The sequence below is a fragment of the Jaculus jaculus genome, chromosome X (assembly GCF_020740685.1).
Source record: "Jaculus jaculus isolate mJacJac1 chromosome X, mJacJac1.mat.Y.cur, whole genome shotgun sequence".
Classification (NCBI taxonomy): domain Eukaryota; kingdom Metazoa; phylum Chordata; class Mammalia; order Rodentia; family Dipodidae; genus Jaculus; species Jaculus jaculus.
Genome location: NC_059125.1, coordinates 97171318 through 97190175, shown reverse-complemented (window position 1 = coordinate 97190175; position 18858 = coordinate 97171318). Strand labels below are relative to the sequence as shown.

At 38.8% G+C, this 18858-nt stretch overlaps 1 pseudogene; it reads left to right on the top strand.

Annotated features, from left to right (window-relative positions):
• Positions 1-18251: 18251 nt before the first annotated feature.
• Positions 18252-18618, top strand: LOC123456734 (annotated as a pseudogene).
• The last annotated feature ends 240 nt before the right edge of the window (positions 18619-18858 follow it).

The window sequence follows — 18858 nt, the reverse complement described above, 5'->3', positions numbered from 1 at the left end:
CTTCTTGCCACTGCAAAAAGTTCTAGATGCATGAGCAACTTTGTGCATCTGGATTTACATGGATAATGGGGATTCAAATCCAGGCTGTCAGACTTTCCAAGCAAGCACCTTTAACACCTGAACCATCTCCCCAGCCTGAGTATTGATTTTATTGTTTCTGTTATCTGTTGAGATGGTTATGTGTTCTTCATTACATTAATATATGGAGTTATACTGACTCTTTCTTTCTATGTCTTTCTTCCTCTCTCTCTCTTTCTTTCTGAAGCAAGGTCTCACTCTATCCCAGGTTAACCTGGGACTCAGTCTGTAGCCCCAGATTGGACTAAAACTCAGGGCAATCCTCCTACCTCAGTCTCCCAAATGCTAGGACTAAAAGCATGCAAAACTATGTCCAGCTTTATATTGACTTTGAAATGCTAAACCAATTTCATGTTTTTGGAATAAACAAACCTCAGTTGTCCTGATAAATTGATGGACTTTTTTTCATATGAGCCAGGTGTAGTTGTGCATGCTTATAATCCTGATGCAAAGAAATGAGAATGATGAGTTTGTAGGCAGCCTGGGTGACAGAATGCATTCAAGACCAGCCTGGTCTACATGGTGATACCCTGTCTCAAAAAATTAAAAAAAATAAACAGCAACAATAATAAAAAATCAAGAACAATAAAAGTTTTGCATCTTTATTTATGAAGTCAATCTTTTATTATAGACTTTATATATGTTTGTATCAAGATAATTTTGACCTGCTTGTAATTGGAGGAGGCCTTTTCTTTACATCTTGAAATAATTGTTTAAATCTTGTATTTTAAGACATGTAAGATAGAATTTACTAATAAAGAAATCTGCACTGAAAGTTTTCTTAGAAGTTTTAAAAAACTTAAAAACTGTTTTTCATCTAAAGATATATGCAGTGACGTGCAGGAGCTGGCTTGTACCAACTAATGAGAACTCATAGTTACGATCTCTTGCCAAATCCATATTCAGTGATGACACATAGGTGGTTTGGATTGTCTGTGGCTTATACCATGGAAAGTAGATGCTCAAAGACTCAGGGTTTTTATTTTTTCTATAGACCTGGTAATTATGGACTACTCTTCAGTTATTTTCTTTTGAGTGAACCTGATAATTTGTGCCTTTCAAAGAATTTGACCATTTTATCTATCTTCTCACATTTTCTTTTCTTTTGTTTTACCTTTTCATTATTTATTTGTTTGCAAGCAGAGAGAGGGGGCGGGAGAATGAGCAAACCAGGGCCTCTAGCCACTGAAAATGAACTACAGGCATATGTGCCACCTTGTGTATTTGGCTTTATGTAGGTACTGGGGAACTGAACTCAAGTCATTAGATTTTTTATTTATTTATTTATTTATTTATTTATTTATTTATTTATTTATTTGAGAGCGACAGACACAGAGAGAAAGACCGATAGAGGGAGAGAGAGAATGGGCGCGTCAGGGCTTCCAGCCTCTGCAAACGAACTCCAGATGCGTGCGCCCTCTTGTACATCTGGCTAACGTGGGACCTGGGGAACCGAGCCTCGAACCGGGTTCCTTAGGCTTCACAGGCAAGCGCTTAACCGCTAAGCCATCTCTCCAGCCCAAGTCATTAGATTTTGCAGGCAAGCACTTTAACCACTGATGCATCTCTTCTGTCCTTGTTTCTTTGTTTTGCTTTTTTTTAAATTTTTTTTTCAAGGTAGGGTCTCACTGTAGCTCAGGCTGACCTGGGATTCACTACGTAGTCTCAGGGTGGCCTTGAACTCACAGCAATCCTCCTACCTCTGCCTCCCGAGTGCTGGGATTAAAGACGTGCGCCACCACGCCTGGCTACTTTGTTTTGCTTTTTAAAGACAGGTTCCCATTCATCCAGGCTGGCCTCAAACTTACTAAGTAGCTGAGAATAATCTTGTATTTGTAATACCTCTGCCTCCACCCAAATGTTGGGAGTTCAGGTGTGTATAACAATACCAAGTAGAAATATAATTTTTATTTTTTTTTATCAGCTTTTTTTGTTTTTACGAGGTAGGGTCTCCCTCTAACCCAGGATGACCTGGAATTCACTATGTAGTTTCAGGCTGGCCTCTAACTCTTGGCCATCCTCCTACCTCTGTCTCCCAAGTGCTGGCATTAAAGGCATGCACCGCCACGTCTGGCTAATTTTTATTTTTTTAATGTTTTATTTATAAGAGGTGGGAGGAGAAAGAGAGGGAGAGAGAGAGAGCGAGAGAGAGACAGAGAGAGAGAGAATGTGCACATCAGGGCTCTTGCCATTGCAAACTCCAGACTCATATACTACTTGTGCATTTGGCTTTACGTGGATGTTGGGGAACCTAGGCTGTCAGACTTTGCCTTTAACCAACTGAACCATCTCCCCAGACCCTAATTCTTATTTATTTATTTTGGTTTTTCAAGGTATGGTTTTTCTCTAGCTCAGGCTGACCTGAAATTCTTTCTGTAGTTCCAGGCTGGCCTGGAAGTCACAGTGATCCTCTTACCTCAGCCTCCCAAGTGCTAGGATTAAAAGTGTGCACCACCATGCACAGCTCATTCTTATTTTTTAAAATAGTTTTGTTAATCTGGGTTAGGGAGATGGCTCAGTAGTTAAATATTTCATTAATATAATATATTGCTCAGTCATAGAAGGTATATATGCATCTGTAACATTATGGAAGTCAAATTTAGAACATGTCAATCATGTCAAGAAAAAAATCCCAGGCTGGGGAGATGGCTCAGTGGGAGAAAGCAGTTGCAATGCAAGCATGAGTAACTGAGACCATCTAAGTTCAATTCCCCTTCACCCATGTAAATAACAGGCATGGCCACATATTCCTGTTACCCCTGTGGGAAACAGAGAGCAGTGAGTCATTGGTTTGCATGAAAAGGGAAGCTCCAGGTTCAGAGAAGATATGTTGTCTCCAGGACGTACACAGGCAATGAGGGGACACCAGATAGTCTCTTGTAGCTCCTGCATGCACACATGGGGGCATGTGCATCTGCACACACATATGCATATACTACACAGAGCCAACACAGACACACACACACTAAAAATAAACAAACAAATACAAGAAATCTCATACTTTTTAGCTGTGACTCTCTATCCCCTATCATCACTAATTCTGTTTAACCACTCACCTAATTCCTATCAGTAGCGCCTATTCTCTATAATTCACATCAAATCATGTAATTTATGGTCTTTTATGAGTGGCTTCTTCCACTGATAACATTTGTAAGGTCTATTTATTCTGTAGCATGTATAAATACATAATTTTCCTGACCAGGTAATACTTCATCATCTGGATACATCATATTTTATCTTTTTATCAGTTGACATTTGGGTTACTTTCATGTTTTGATTATTATAAATATTGCTGCTGTAAACTTTCTTGTATAATTTTCTAAATGAATAAAATTAAGTTTATTTGGATTATGTAATTAGAGATGGAATGGCTGAACCATTTTGTAACATTGTATTTAACAGCTTGAGGAATTTCCATTTTGTGTTCCCACTGGTAGTGTGAGGGTTTTCCACTTCTCTTCACCATTACCAACACATATTATTTGTATTGCTCTTTGTAAATATATAGAAATACAATTGATTTGTGTATATTGAGACTATACCCTGCCAACTTGCTGAACACATTTGGTAGTTTTCATAGTTTTTCAGTGGATTCATTAGGTTTTTTTTTTTTTTTAAATTTATTTATTTGAGAGCGACAGGCACAGAGAGAAAGACAGGTAGAGGGAGAGAGAGAGAATGGGCGCGCCAGGGCTTCCAGCCTCTGCAAACGAACTCCAGACGCATGCGCCCCCTTGTGCATCTGGCTAACGTGGGACCTGGGGAACTGAGCCTCGAACCGGGGTCCTTAGGCTTCACAGGCAAGCGCTTAACCGCTAAGCCATCTCTCCAGCTCTTCATTAGGTTTTTTATGTAAAAACATGCCATCTGTGAATCTTGCATCACTGTATCCCCTCAAAATTCATATGTTGGAGCTCAATTCCCATTATGACTGAACTAAGAGCCAGGGTTTTTTGGGGAATTTATTATGTTGTGAGGGAAGAATATTATCATCATTATTAATTATTTTGGTTCTGGGGATTGACCCAAGAGTTTTGCACATGCTAGCCAAGTGTTCTACTACTGCACTATATACTCTGCCCCTAGAATTGAGGATTATAAAAGAATAATCCTTTTTATACAGAGGTCTAAGAGGGGCTTGTTTGTTTCTTCCACCATGTTAGGGCATAGAAGTACCTATGTACCAGGGATTAATGCCAAATCTGCCAGTACTTTGATTGTGACTTTCCCAGCCTCAGTGACTGTAAGCAATATTTACATTGTTTATCAGCTACCCAGTTTATGACATTTTGACATAGCAGTCTGAACAAACATGGAGTTAGTTTTATTATGTTCTTTCCAATATAGATGCCTTTATTTCTTTTTTTGTATAATTTACATGACTAGACCTGAGACTGTTCAGAAAGATTCATATTTGGGCTGGAAAGATGGCTTAGTGGTTAAGGTGCTTTCCTGCAAAGCCTAAGAACCCAAGTTTATTTCTCTAGGTCCTGCGTAAGCCAGATGCACATGGTGGCACATGCATCTGGAGTTCATTTGCAGTGGCTAGAGGCCCTGGTGCACCCATCCTCACTCTCTCTCTCTCTCTCCTCCCTTGGTCTCTAATAAATAAAAACAAATCAGAAAAAAAGAAAGTTCTATCTTTCCCTGCAGTCCTGTGGTATGAGTTAAGAATTGTTAATGTTAATGATAGGCCTTCATTATAATTATCCCCTTTAATGTTTATTTTTCCTTTAAATAAGCTAAAAGTTTGTGGCTTTGAACAATATGACTTCCTAATTGTTAGTTATTAGAACTTTCCTTAATGCCTAGCTGCCTTGAGTGGAGGATTGTCTGCCTAGGCTACCTTTATGGTGGCCAAGCTGCTTTGCATACTCCTCACTTGCTTTGAGGGAGCTATATTGCAACTACAGCTGCTTGCTACAGAAACACAACTCTGGTTCCAGAAAGTACTCTTCTGGCCACAACTGTTTCAAGTAGCTTGCATAAGATCTTTTGCCATCATAAATCTCACTGGATTCTAGCTACCATTTTTATTTTAGTTAAAGGTGGAACACCATCTTGTTGGCAAAGGAAAATGTCTGTAATTAGTATAAACACAGTCCTTGTATGAAGGTCATGATTAGTGCAAACACTCTTGTACTGGGTACCCCCTCTCCTTTTTATGTTTGTATAAACAGTCTGTAGGTTCACAGGTCAGCCTGTAGACAACATCCCAGGCTACCTCCTAGTGTTAGAGAATTAGACTCAACTAAAGACTTTCCTCTAGTGATTGTTTTTTGTGTACTTTTGATGGTTGTCATTAGCAGACCAGGCTGAACAGGTGACATGAAAATGAGAATGTGGAAGCAGCAGTGAAGCAGTGGCAGTGGTGAATGTTGCAGTGGCTGCAGCGGTAGCAGCTGCTGCAATGGCATTTAAAAGGTTGGTAATATAGGTGGGAACCTCAGATGGAATAAAAGGGGAAAAGGAAATTAAGCCCAGAGCAAGGCATTCTCCCTGACTTCTGGCTGCCATACAGTGAGTAGTTTTTGCTACCTGCTGCTTTTGCCATCACATCCTGCCTCATGGTGGACCCAGACTCAATAGAACCAAGGAAACCTCTGAAACTGTGAGCAAAGCAGATCCTTCCTCCCCTAAAAAAATTTTAAAAGGTGAGTGAAGATTTTTAATGAATGACCAGTAGAGGAGGCAGATATAAAAATGTCTATGAAGAGCTGAAGATGAGAAAGTGTGGACCCTGGTTATGGGAAGAGTCCCGAAGTGTTACTAAGCCTTAAGAACCAAGAATCCTGACATTATTCTCTGTCGAAGCTAATGGTCCCAGTATTCAAGACTGCCTAGGAGCTGTGTCACTAGCAGATGCTACTCATTCTTGCCACTCACTGCTTCTGGAAGCTGAGGTTCACAATAGTTCCCAAGCACATGTGCTGTTATTAAAGCCCAAAGAACCAATCCTTCAATCTCAGTGCCTAAAGCTATAAATCTCGAGTAATGAGCACTAGCTCTTAGGGCTTGGAGCTATAAGCCTTAGGGTATGCCAATCCAGCCTCAAGGCTTGAGCTCTCAGGGGACTGGCACTACAATAGCTTCTCCTCTAATCACAGCATCTATCTTGGTAGAGCAGAAGAACCCCAGTTAGCTGGTTGGTAACAGTCTCTAGTACCATGTTAAAGAGAAGTAAAGCGGTCATCCACTCTTTTCTTGTTCCTGATCTTAAGGTGAAAAAGCACAGAATGGAAAATGAGAATATGTTCATAGATTTTTCTGTATTAATTTCTTATTTGCAATTTTTAGATCACTTTTCTTGGTTCTTTCTGTAGTTGTGCTGACCTCCTCAAGCTACATACTTTGCTAGAATAACTCAGAATTCATTAATTTATTAAAGCATATTAGCAGCTTATCAACCATGCAGGTCAAAAACAGATGAGTGAAAAACATTGATATCCTGGACAATGTATCAGGCATGACATGGAAATGTTGTGCCAAATATACCTTATACCTGGCCTTGTATTTCATGGATAAGAAGAACCTATAGCAGTGTATTACTTTTCTCAACATTTTTCTATTAATATTGTACGTTTGACTTCTACATACATTCTGAACCATATAACACATTGTTATTTTTATTGTATGCAATTATTTCTGCTTGGCAGCATTGATGAGCTATAATTCATGTCATATAATTCACCCATGTAAATTGCATAATTATATGATATTGATATATTAATAGTGAAGGAGTCCAGGGATTATCTCCCTAAAATAGGGAACCTTGTGTGCTGAAGTTGTGTGAAGTTAGAAAGCTTGTGTGAAGTTAGAAAGAAGCAAGCAGGTACTAGAAGAGGCTCAGTCTGATATGTCCTTGCCTGCTTAAAGACTAAACCTCCGAGAAAGAACACATTTACATCTGGTGACTCTGAGTTTGGTCAAATAAATTTATGTCACAGGAAAAGAGCTTGAAGTCTGTCAACATATCTGAATAAAATTTTGTCACAAAACATCATCCTCTATATTGATCCCAACAAGAATCATTCACAAATAATTATCTGCAACAATTGGGCAAAAAACTTGTTTCAGGCCATTGTATGTTCTCCAAACCAACTCAGTTCATGTGGAAACCATTTACTGATCTTCTGACACCCCCTCACAGAATAAAGAATATATACATTTCTAAATAAGTTTGAGCTAGAAAGTAATCACATTCCTATGTTTTTTTTTTTTCCTGTGCTGTAGTTTTCCACACTTTACACATCAATAAAATTTGTATGTATTGGTCAGTTTATTTCAACAAACCCTGACAGGATGGAAGAAACTTTTCCTTTACAATACAGTTGAGCAACTTCAACATTACCTAATTTTAGAATATTTTCATTATCTCTATAGGAAAAACCCACACTGATTAATATTCATTTTCCATTTCTGCCCTTCTCCTAGCTGCATGTAACTATTAATCTACTTTCATCTCTAAGGACTTGCTGATATAGCCTTTATCATGAATTGAACAATATGTGTTCTTTTGTAGTTGCTTACTTTCACTAAGCATAATATTTTCAAAATTCATCTTTGTACTTCCAGAAATAAGTATTACTTCCTTTTCTGCCAAATAACAATATTATTTTTGTTCCCAGTTAATGAATATTTTCCCTATTTGATGGCTGTTATTAATGAAGCTGCTAAGAATAGCTGCATAGAATTTTGTATATCTTTAAGTTAAATTACTTTCATAGGCATTCGGTGCCCATCTCTGTCTAATATTACATCTTTGCAATGAGCAAGTAAATATCTTTGTAATGTATTAACTTAGTAGACCACTAGTTTTACCCAACCCAAGAGCTAATAACCTCATCATCTATGAACATATAATTTATTTCCATTTATTTAGGTCTTCCTTAACATATTTCAACACTATTTTATAGTTTTCAGTTAACACGTTTAACTTTTCTCTTTTCAAATTACTCCAATGTATATTTTCCTTTCTGATATGATTATAAATGGACTGACTTTCTTATGCTCATTTTCAGATTGTTAATTTCTAGTGAAAGAAGCATAACTATTTTTGCATATTTAACATATTCTACAACATTGTTGTACTTGTATATTCTCATAGTTTAAAAATATTGTCTTTATTATAAAATGGGAAATTTACAACCATTTGTGGTGTAAAAAGTGATATCATTTATGACTGTGTAATTATTGTCAAGCTGCTTTATTTGTCACATCAATTGCTTATCACTTCTTATGGTGAGAACACCTAAAATTCACTCTCTTAGAAATTTTAAGCATTAGAGAGATGGATCAGCAGTTAAGATGCTTGCCTGAAAAGTCTTACAACCTGAGTTCCCCAGTGCCCATATAAAGCCAGATGCACAAAGTAGCACAAACATCTAGTGTTCATTTGTAGTGGCAACTCATTCTTTTTGTCTCTCTCTGCCTCTCTCTCTCTCTCTCTGCCTGAAAATAAATAAAATATTTTTTTAAAAAGAAAAATGCTAGGCAAGGTGGTGCATGCCTTTAATCCCAGCACTTTGGAAGCAGAGTTAGGAGGATCGCTATGAGCTCGAGGACAGTCTGGGGTAGAATGAGACCCTACTTAAAAAAAAAAAAAAGCTGGAGGGATGGCTTAGTGGTTAAGGTGCTTGCCTGCAAAGCTAAAGGACCCAGTTCAATTCCTAGGGACATGCACAAGGTGGCGCATGTTTCTGGAGTATGTTTGCAGCAGCTGAAGACCCTGGTGCACCCATTCTCTCTCTCAAAAATAACTTAAATAAATTAAAAAAAATAAAAAAAGAAAAGAAAGGAACAAAATGGGAATGTATTTCATATATAAAAAATTTTTGAAATGTGCAATGTTTTGTTATGATAGTAACTATTTTCACCATATGGTTCATTATTTCTTCTGGGGAAATGTGAGCAAACATCTATTCATCATAGATAAGATACTGAGGACAAACCAAATTAATCATTTCACCTAGGTCCAGTTTGGTGAACCAGTAAGTTTACTGGGCATCTAGGAGTATGAGTGAATGGTTACTTACAGGATCATTGGCGGCTGAAAAAACAGAAAAGTCCCATCTTGTCATACATGACTGATGACTTTACAAGAGTTTCATTACTTCATTACAGTTTTTGGTTTATCTTTTACCTGCCTATATACTCCACTGGGACCAAGACCACTTGCAGATGGAGGGCAGGAGACAGCGATGTCTGGGATTCCAGAAGAGTGTCCAGTGACTCCTCTCTTCTACTAGGCAGTGTTAACATTACTCTTACCATTAACACAGAACTAGCTTTCACCATATTGTTTTGCTTATTTAGTTTTCATGATCACTGGGCCAAGCATTGTGTAGGGTCAGCACAGAAACCTCTGCTCCGTGAAAAATGATGATCCTCTAGTACCTAGAAGAAATCACTTTATTCCAACACCATGCTGTGGTTCTCAAGCAAGATGTTTTAGAAAAAAAAAAAAAAGCCTGGACTCTGGTAGTCCAACAAGCTAGGCTTGGTTACATGCCTTTAATATGCGAATTAAAGAGACAAGCAATGGTAAAAAGGAGAGAGAGGGCTAGAGGGATGGTTTAGCTGTTAAGGCATTTGCCTTCAAAGCCAAAGGACCCAGGTTCGATTCCCCAGAATCCATGTAAGCCAGATGCCCAAGGTAGTACATGTGTCTGTAATTTGTTTGAAGTGGCTGGAAACCCTGGAAAGCTCATTCTCTAGCTCTTTCTCTTCTCACTCTCTTTCCCAAATAAATAAAATAATTTTAAAGAGAGAGAGAGAGAGAGAGAGAGAGAGAGAGAGAGAGAGGGAGAGAATATGAATGATAGTTATATAATGTGGTCATGTTGGGAAGAGGAAAAAGTAAAGGGGTCCAGTGGCTCTATCTTCAGGATACTGACAGGAGCTTTAGATTTAAGCTAAGTATAAGAAATATGCATAACTAAGTAGTCCTGGTCAAAGTGTGATCTTATGCATCATTGCCTCAGCTTTCATCTGCAAGGTGGTCCAAAGAAATCCTTATTGCATTCAGCGATAAGGTGGTTCTTGGGAGGTAATTAGTTCTTCCACAGATTGCAGTCTTACTCTCAAAGAAAATTGTGCTAATTTGTGGGAATTTATCTTTGGAGGTTGTGTAAGTACCCTAGGTGATTAAAGAGGAAAAGCTTATAAATGACTGATCTCTGCACTATTTCAACCAAAGGAAAGACAGAGAGACATAAGATGAAAGCAGAGATGTCAGATTTTTTTTTAAATTTATTTATTTATTTGAGAGCGACAGACACAGAGAGAAAGACAGATAGAGGGGGAGAGAGAATGGGCGTGCCAGGGCTTCCAGCCTCTGCAAACGAACTCCAGACGCGTGTGCCCCCTTGTGCATCTGGCTAATGTGGGACCTTTTTATTACCATGTGGCCCCAAACAAGGAGCCAGTGCATTTTTTTAAAATTTATTTTTATTTATTTCTCAATTTTAATTAACATTTTCCATAATTATAAATAATATCCCATGATAATACCCTCCCTTCCCACCACTTTCCATTTTGAAATTACATTCTCCATCATATCCCCTCCCCATCTCAAACATTGTACTAACATATATACAATACCAACCTATTAAGTACCCTCCTCCCTTCCTTTCTCTTCCCTTTATATCTCCTTTTTAACTTACTGGCCTCTGCTACTGAGTTTTTTTCCTTCTCACACAGAAGCCCAATCATCTGTAGCTAGGATCCACATATGAGGGAGAACATGTGTCACTTGGCTTTCTAGGCCTGGGTTACCTCACTTAGTATAATCCTTTCCAGATCCATCCATTTTTCTAATTTCATAACTTCATTTTTCTTTACCGCTGAGTAGAAATCCATTGTGTAAATGTGCCATATCTTCATTATCCACTCATCAGTTGAGGGACATCTAGTCTGGTTCCATTTCTCAGCTATTATAAATTGAACAGAAATAAACATGGTTGAACACGTATTGCTTGTTTTTTCCAGGTTCCTTATATGTGTGCTTTTCCTTCTCTTCAGCATGGAGGATTCTTTCGAGCATTTTCTGTAGAGCTGGTTTTGTCTTCAAATACTCCTTTAGTCTGCTTTTGTCATGGAATGTCCTTATTTCTCCGTCTATTTGGATAGATAGCTTTGCAGGATAAAATAACCTTGGTTGACAGTTGTTATCTTTCAGAATTTGGAATACATCACTTCAAGCCCTTCTGGCTTTAAAAGTTTGTGTTGAGTAATCTGCTGTAATCCTAATGGGCTTGCCTTTGTAGGTAACTTGATTTTTCTCTCTAACTGCTTTCAACATTTTTTCTTTGGATTGTGTGATTGGTAGTTTGATTATAATATGACGAGGAGAGGTTCTTTCCAGGTTTTGTCTGGCTGCTGTTCTAAAGGTTTCCTGTATCTGCATTGGCACCTCTTTCCCAATTTGGGGGATCTTTTCTTCTATGATTTTATTGTGGATGCCTACTATGCCTTTGGAGTGAGATTCTTCTCCTTCTACTATGCCTTGAATTCTTAGGTTTGATCTTTTCATAGTGTCCCGAATATCTTGAAATTCCTATTTATACTTTCCTCTTAGTTTGTCTTTCTCTTTATTGGACTGTATTAGATCTGACACCTGGTCTTCTAGCTTAGATATTCTGTCCTCTCCTTCATCCATTCACTGGTGAGATTTTCTACATAGTTTTTTACTTCATTAACTGTGTTCTTCATTGCTAGTAATTCTGACCGGTTTTTCTTTATTATTTCTATTTCCTTATTTATGTCTTGTATTGCCTTCTTTATTTCATGAAATTGGTCTCCTGCGTCTTCTTTGATTCCTTTGATTTCCTCTTTGATTCCTTTGATTTGTTCTTTGACTTCTTTGAACATATTTACAATCATTCTTTTGAAATCTTTCTCAGGCATTTCCTCCAACTCGTTTTCACTAGAGGTCATGTTTGATGCATTAATACTTTTTGGTGGATTTATATTGTCTTGACTTTTGGTGTTTCTTGTGTTATAATGTATATATGTTTGCATCTTGGATTAAGTTAATGCTTGGATTTTCTAATTAGCTGGGTATTCTTAGCTGTATCAATTGATCTGATGTTATATATCTTCAGTGTAGGAGATTAAGATGATAGGTGTGAGCCAGTACATTTTAGCAAAAGCACATTCCAAGTATCTCTTTCAATTCTCATTGTTTTTAAATGAATTTAATTACATATAGAATTTTATACATGCAATATTATGTTATCTGAAAATAGAAATATTTACTTATTGCCTACTTGCTCTATGTAGAACCTCCAGAACAGTGTTGAGTAGAAACTCTGAGACAGGACATGACTATCTCTTACCTGTTTTTAAGAGGACAGCTTTTAATCTTTTACTATTGAGTATGATGTAAGTTGATTGTTTTTATAGATGTCATTAATGAAATAGAGGAGATTTCTTTGCGTACCTAGTTTTGTTATCATGTAAGTGTCAGTACACAACATGGCTCTCACCTCAAAGGGAATGAGAGTGTTTATTGTTGAGTTAAATACAAGTAAACCATGGCCTGAGTGCATAAATTCAGGTTGTCCCAAATAACATGTTCAAATGTAGCAATGTGATGAAGTTTTACAGTTATTGTACTTATACAACAGAACAAAGAAAGTCATAAATCAAGTCATTTAAAGCCATATTGGTGGAAATATCAAGTATGTGTATATCTGATGACATTCTTAGCTTTTGGGTTAGTGGAAGCTTGTGGTCTCTTAAGTTAATGAATCCCAAAAGGCCTTCTCATATGATAACAATAATGTTAGTTCAGACACAAAAATGGGCAATAAATGACTACTAAAAGGTCTAGAGATAGCCAAAGATAATTCAATATATTTATTTTTATTTATTTGAGAGAGAATGGATGCACCGGGACATCCAGCCACTGCAAACGAATTCCAGATGCATGCACCCCCTTATGCATCTGGCTTATGTGGGTCCTTGAGAATTGAACTAGGATCCTTTGGCTTTGCAGGCAAATTCCTTATCCACTAAGCCATCTTTCCAACCCATTTTTTTCCTGAGGTAGGGTCTCACTTTAACCCAGGCTGACCTGCAGTTCCAAGATAACTTAGATCTGGATGGGTAACATTTCAACTCTTCTCAGTTATAAAATTCTAACCAGTCAACCAGTCTTGTATAATCTCCAATATAACACTGTAAGATTTTGTGATATTTTCATATATTATTGAGATAATTGAGTGTTTTGAGTACTTTATTACATTGATATGGTGTCTTCCATTGATTTTTGTGCATGTAAACAAATTTGTGTTGCTGTAACATATACCACTTGATAATTGAGTATACTTTTTATGTTGCTAGTTTCAGTTTGCTAGTGATATTTTTTTGATAAAATTGCATCTGTATTAATAAAAGAGTAATCTACATGTTGATGTGTAATTTTTGTTTTCTCTTGCTTATTGTTTTCTCTTGTCATTAGGATCTTCTTCTGTACTTTTTTTTGAATGAAAATCAAATAAGAGTTGGAGAGATGGCTCAGCAGTTAAAGATGCTTGCTTGCAAAACCTGATGGCCTGGGTTCCATTCCCCAGTACCCATGTAAAGCCAGATGCATAAAGTGGCACAAGCATCTAGAGTTTGTTTGCAGTGTTAGGAGTCCCTGGCCTACCCATACTCATTCTCTTTCTGTCTGTCTTTTTCTCTCTGTCTCTTTCATAAATAAGTAAATGATACATTGAAAAGTATAAAATAACTTAGATGAGATTCAGAGTGTAGTATAGTAGACAGGTGGGGTTTATTACAAGGTAAAGAGGCATATACTCACAAGGCTCCAAGAGTGGACAATGGCCAAAGGGACTATTGCATTCATTTACATGCTAGGCAGAGTTTATATTATTTCTAAATTTTCTAGAACAAGCAAGCAGCTTTTCCTGAGGGTCTTTTTTTGGGTCCTGGTGATTGAAAGGCCCTTTTTTATTGACTCCTACATAAGGAGAGAATGGCATGTACTTGTTCTTTATGAAAAAGCCTCTGGAACTGGGCGTGGTGGCACACACCTTTAATCCGAGCACTCAGGAGGCAGAGGTAGGAGAATTGCCTTGAGTTCAAGGCCACCTTGAGACTATATAGTGAATTCCAGGTCAGCCTGGGCTAGAGTATGACCCTATCTCAAAAAAAATTTTAAAAAGCTTCTGGATAGGTAGTAATCATACAAGTTTTAGATACTTACCTATTATTGACTTTTCTGGTAGTTCAGAGAACTGCATCTCCTCGAAAGGCCAGTGAAAAGATTCAGATCCTTCCTCATACTGCTTGTCCCCTTTCTCCTTCCAAATACTCACCCTTTTGTTTACTGTGAAAACAGTATATGATGTATAGATACACACACACATATAATGTGTATAGTGTATATTATATATGTGTATCTATATAGTATATGTATTCTACACATGAAATAGGAATACACATATATATTATATTCCCATCTCATACATTTTATATATACATATTATATAATCTCATATCTTATATCATATTTATTATATAATTATTAAATGTTATTATATACTTTATTTAATGTGTATTATATAATATGCACATGACATATATTATATATAACTTATATATATTCCTTATTAATCAGGGTTCTCTAGAGGAACAGAACTAATGGGGTGAATATGTATTATAATGGGGATTATTTAGATTACCCTCTAGTATATGCAGTAGACAGTCCTACAATAGCTGAACACTGGTTACAGAGTCAGATAATCCAGTAGCTTCTCAGTCCAACAAGCTGGATGCCTTAGCAATTACAATCTGGCACTGAAGGCCAGATTCTTAAAGAGCTGCTTGTCTTTATTCTATGTTGGAAGCTGATGTAGTTGAGTGCCAATGTCCATAAAAGATAGCAGCAACAGGGTAGATGCACACATGGGCAGCTAAGAAAAAGGCTCTTTGCTCCAACCACTTGAAGAGCTGCATACTCCCTAAATAATCCTTCCTGGGAATGCCCTCACAGACATACATACCAAAGAGATATGTCTTTTATATGAGGTCTCATCTGATCAAGTTAGCTGTCACAATCACATTTCTTTTCCTTTTTTAAAATATTTTATTTTTATTTATTTATTTGCAGTGGACACTGCAAGCCTTATATTTTGTCAGCCAGGCCAAATGAGCCAATGGGTGTAATAGTGGCACATCTGTCATGGTGGAAACCAACTGCCCTCTAATTGGACTAGAGGCCCAATCCATGGGAAGGGATACATCCCTGATACTGTAAATTTAAAGGGCAGTTATGAGCCCTAGGGGTGTAATGTCTGCTGCTGTCTTGCTAAATGTATATACTATGCTCACCAAACTGTCCAGTAAGCACTTCTCTAGATGTCCATACTTATATATTAATACTACTGTCACTTTCGGTAGATAACCTTCTCTTTTCAGATGGCAGTGAGCTTGGGATGACTCAGAAGGCATTGTGGTGCTGGGAAGAAGTGACAGGAGTGCTCAGCACTGCAATATCTCTATCACACTTTCCAAGACTCAGGGTCCATTGCAGAAGAGGTGGCAGAAAGAATGTAAGAGCCAAAGGAAGGGTAGGACTCCTTACAACATGCTCCTCCAGACACAAAATGGCCTGGATATCTATGACCTCACAGTACCTGACACTACCTACACAAGACCATCATAATAGGAGGAAATGATCATGACATCAAAATAAGAGACTGATTGAGAGGAGGAGGAGATATGATGGAGAATGAAGTTTCAAAGGGGAAAGTGGTGGGGAAGGGAGGGCATTACCATGGGATATTGTTTATAATCATGGAAGTTGTTAATAAAAAAAAATGGGGCTATGAGATGGTTCAGTTGGTAACGTGCTTGCTATACAAGCATGGGACCTGAGTTCAGATCCCCAGAACCTATGTAAAATGCTGGGTGTGTGTTGGGCACTGATAGGCACAGGCTGGAGCCTTCAGGAGAGGGGCCTGAGCTGTCAGGCATGGCTAAGGACCCCCAGACTATAGGAGGCCACTCCCTCTCCAAGCCCAACACACCTGAACTTAGGCTTTGCCCATAGCCCTGTGACCTTTGGCCAGTTCCCTAGGACACTCCTTATCAGCCAGAACCTTCACACAGCCCATCCCCCTGAGACCCTAGATCGCCTGAACACCCCCCACCATTGCCTACGTGCTGAAATGAATGTCTCCATATACTAATTAAGCATCATCAAGCAACCTTGTACATTGAATCCCCTTATGACCCTCTTCCTGCCCTCAGATGCTTATAAATCCATTTCCCTGACAATAAACTGAGATCTATTCACCAAAACTATCTCCCGAAAGTCTTTGCTTTTATGTGCTCACCACCCCGGTTGCCTGGGTGACTTCGGGGAGACCACAGCTGGCCCTGGAGCAAGGAGCCAGGAACCCATAGCTGATGTCTGAACAGGGGCCCTATGATATGGGACAGGATAGGTGAGTGCTCTCCCAGAGGGACTGGGAGACATTGGCCCATGTGGCCTTGCCTCCATGTTTTGAGGGCTGGCAGGTTTCTCTTTTTCCTCCTTTATTTTCAGTTTGTCCCATTGCAGGGGACTAGACACAACAAACTGGCAACTGACGTCTCTTGGCCGAGGCCACTCTTCAGTATTGACTGAAGGCCAGCTGTCCTCTGCTTAGACCCCAACAGCCCATTAGATGTTGGAAAAATCCTTCTATCTATTTCTCCCCAACAGAAAAGGCCAGTAACACATTGACCTCTTAAAAGCCTATAGGGAAGGTAGCTGGTCCACTCTTCTTCTATCATTAATAATATTGTCTCCCACCAAAAGAAATCACAGATTCATGGATTAAGAGCTCTCCTGAATGTTAAGAGAATTAAGCTCTCCCAGAGGGAGACCAGCTCCTTTTGGGAAGAAGTCCTCCAGGTTACCCCCTAGATGATTTCTGAGCATCCATGTGGTCCAGGAACATGGATCTGCATAGCTTATCTGAGTAGGAAACAAAAAGTTCATGAAGGAAATCCCCCCCGCTTCCATTTTCATCTCCTTTCAAGTTTCTCCACTAGGGAAGTGGTAAAACTGCAAGTCGGCTTTACAAGCGCTCCAAAGTGGCTTGGATCAGGCAGCAGGCTCACGTGTGCCCACACAATGGTGCCTCAGCCTGTGCAAGTGCTATGTCTCCACCTTCTTCTCCAGCAGCCTCCTGGCAGTTGGTCCTGGAGGCCCCCTCTTTTCCCAGCAGCCCTCAGGGACCCCCTCCATTCTTTCCTCTTCAGGTAGCCAGAGGACTTGGGCTGGCAGGCCAGCGGTCATCTCCGTCATTACTTCCATGTGTACTATACTGGACCCCAGGTGAGTGCCCAGAAGCAGGGTGGGGCTTATCTAAAGGTGCATGTGATCCCGCCAAGTGACCACAGCACCGGCATCAAGAAGAGGCAAGAAGCTGGGCGTGGTGGTGCACACCTTTAATCTCAGCACTCGGGAGGCAGATGTAGGAGGATCACCGTGAGTTCGAGGCCACCCTGAGACTACATAGTTAATTCCAGGTAAGCCTGGACCAGAGTGAGACCCTACCTCGAAAAACCAAAAAAAAAAAAAAAAAAAAAAGAAGAGGCAAGAAAGAAAAAAAAAAAGTCACATTTAATTAAAGCCTATGATGAACTAAAGCTTTATGTAAACCATTCCCTACTTTGTTACATGATATCATAAATATAATTACTGAGTTTATGTTCTAGGTCAACTTCAACTTAGAGGATTATTAAAAAAACAGAATTCTCTAGGAGATGGTGACTTATAATTTGTCTGGTATTTTAAAATAAAAAAGATTGTAATGTCCTGTTACCTAAAAGGAGAGACAACTGAACTGACTTCTAGGCCAGCCTACCTCAAGACAGAAACAAAATTTGCCTTAGTTTTTCCTAATAAAATCATTTCCAAGTGTGTTAGTTATTGACATAAAATTGTCATTAACCTACTCTACTCACCTATCAGTGAATACGTGGATTAATCAACTTGGTGTAGTTTATCTTAAAAGTCTTATAAGAAAGATGGTTAATTATGGAGCGACATGAGTTGATTGAAGGAACGGAGAAGGAAATTTTCAATATTAGATATAGAATGCTCATTAAAAATGCTTTTTGAGAACTAGTGCACCCCTTCCTTTTCCTCTTTTGGGGCTGGTGTTCAGAGGCACTCAGAATGGTCTGACGTTTGACATACCATCACAGGCTTTCCTACAACACAGCCTCTAACAAAACTAGGCTGTCCTGAACCGCTGGTAATATAATTATTTACCTGAACACCAAGAAGGTCAGGAAAGCACCAAAGTCAGCATGTGGCATGTGCTCAGGCCGACTTTGAGAGGTTCGTGCTGTGAGACCTAAAGTCCTTACGAGATTGTCCAAAAAAAAAAAAAAAATGTCAGCCAGGCCTATGGTGGTTCCATGTGTGCTAAATGTGTCCGTGACAGGATCAAGTGAGCTTTCCTTATTGTGGAGCAGAAAATCGTTGTGAAGGTGTTGAAGGCACAAGCACAGAGCCAGAAAGCTAAATAACCATGAAACTTTTTTTTAAATAATAAAAACCAAGGCTTGTTCTGTGGCTTTATGCTAAAAAATGCTTTTTGTGTGGTACTTAGATCAAAATGTTAAAGTATGTGGATAAAGACGTGCATGTGAGCCAGGCATAGTGATGTACACCTTTAATACCAGCACTCAGGAGGCAGAGGTAGCAGGATCACAGAGAGTTCAAGGCTACCCTGAGACTACATAGTTAATTCCAGGTCAGCCTGGACC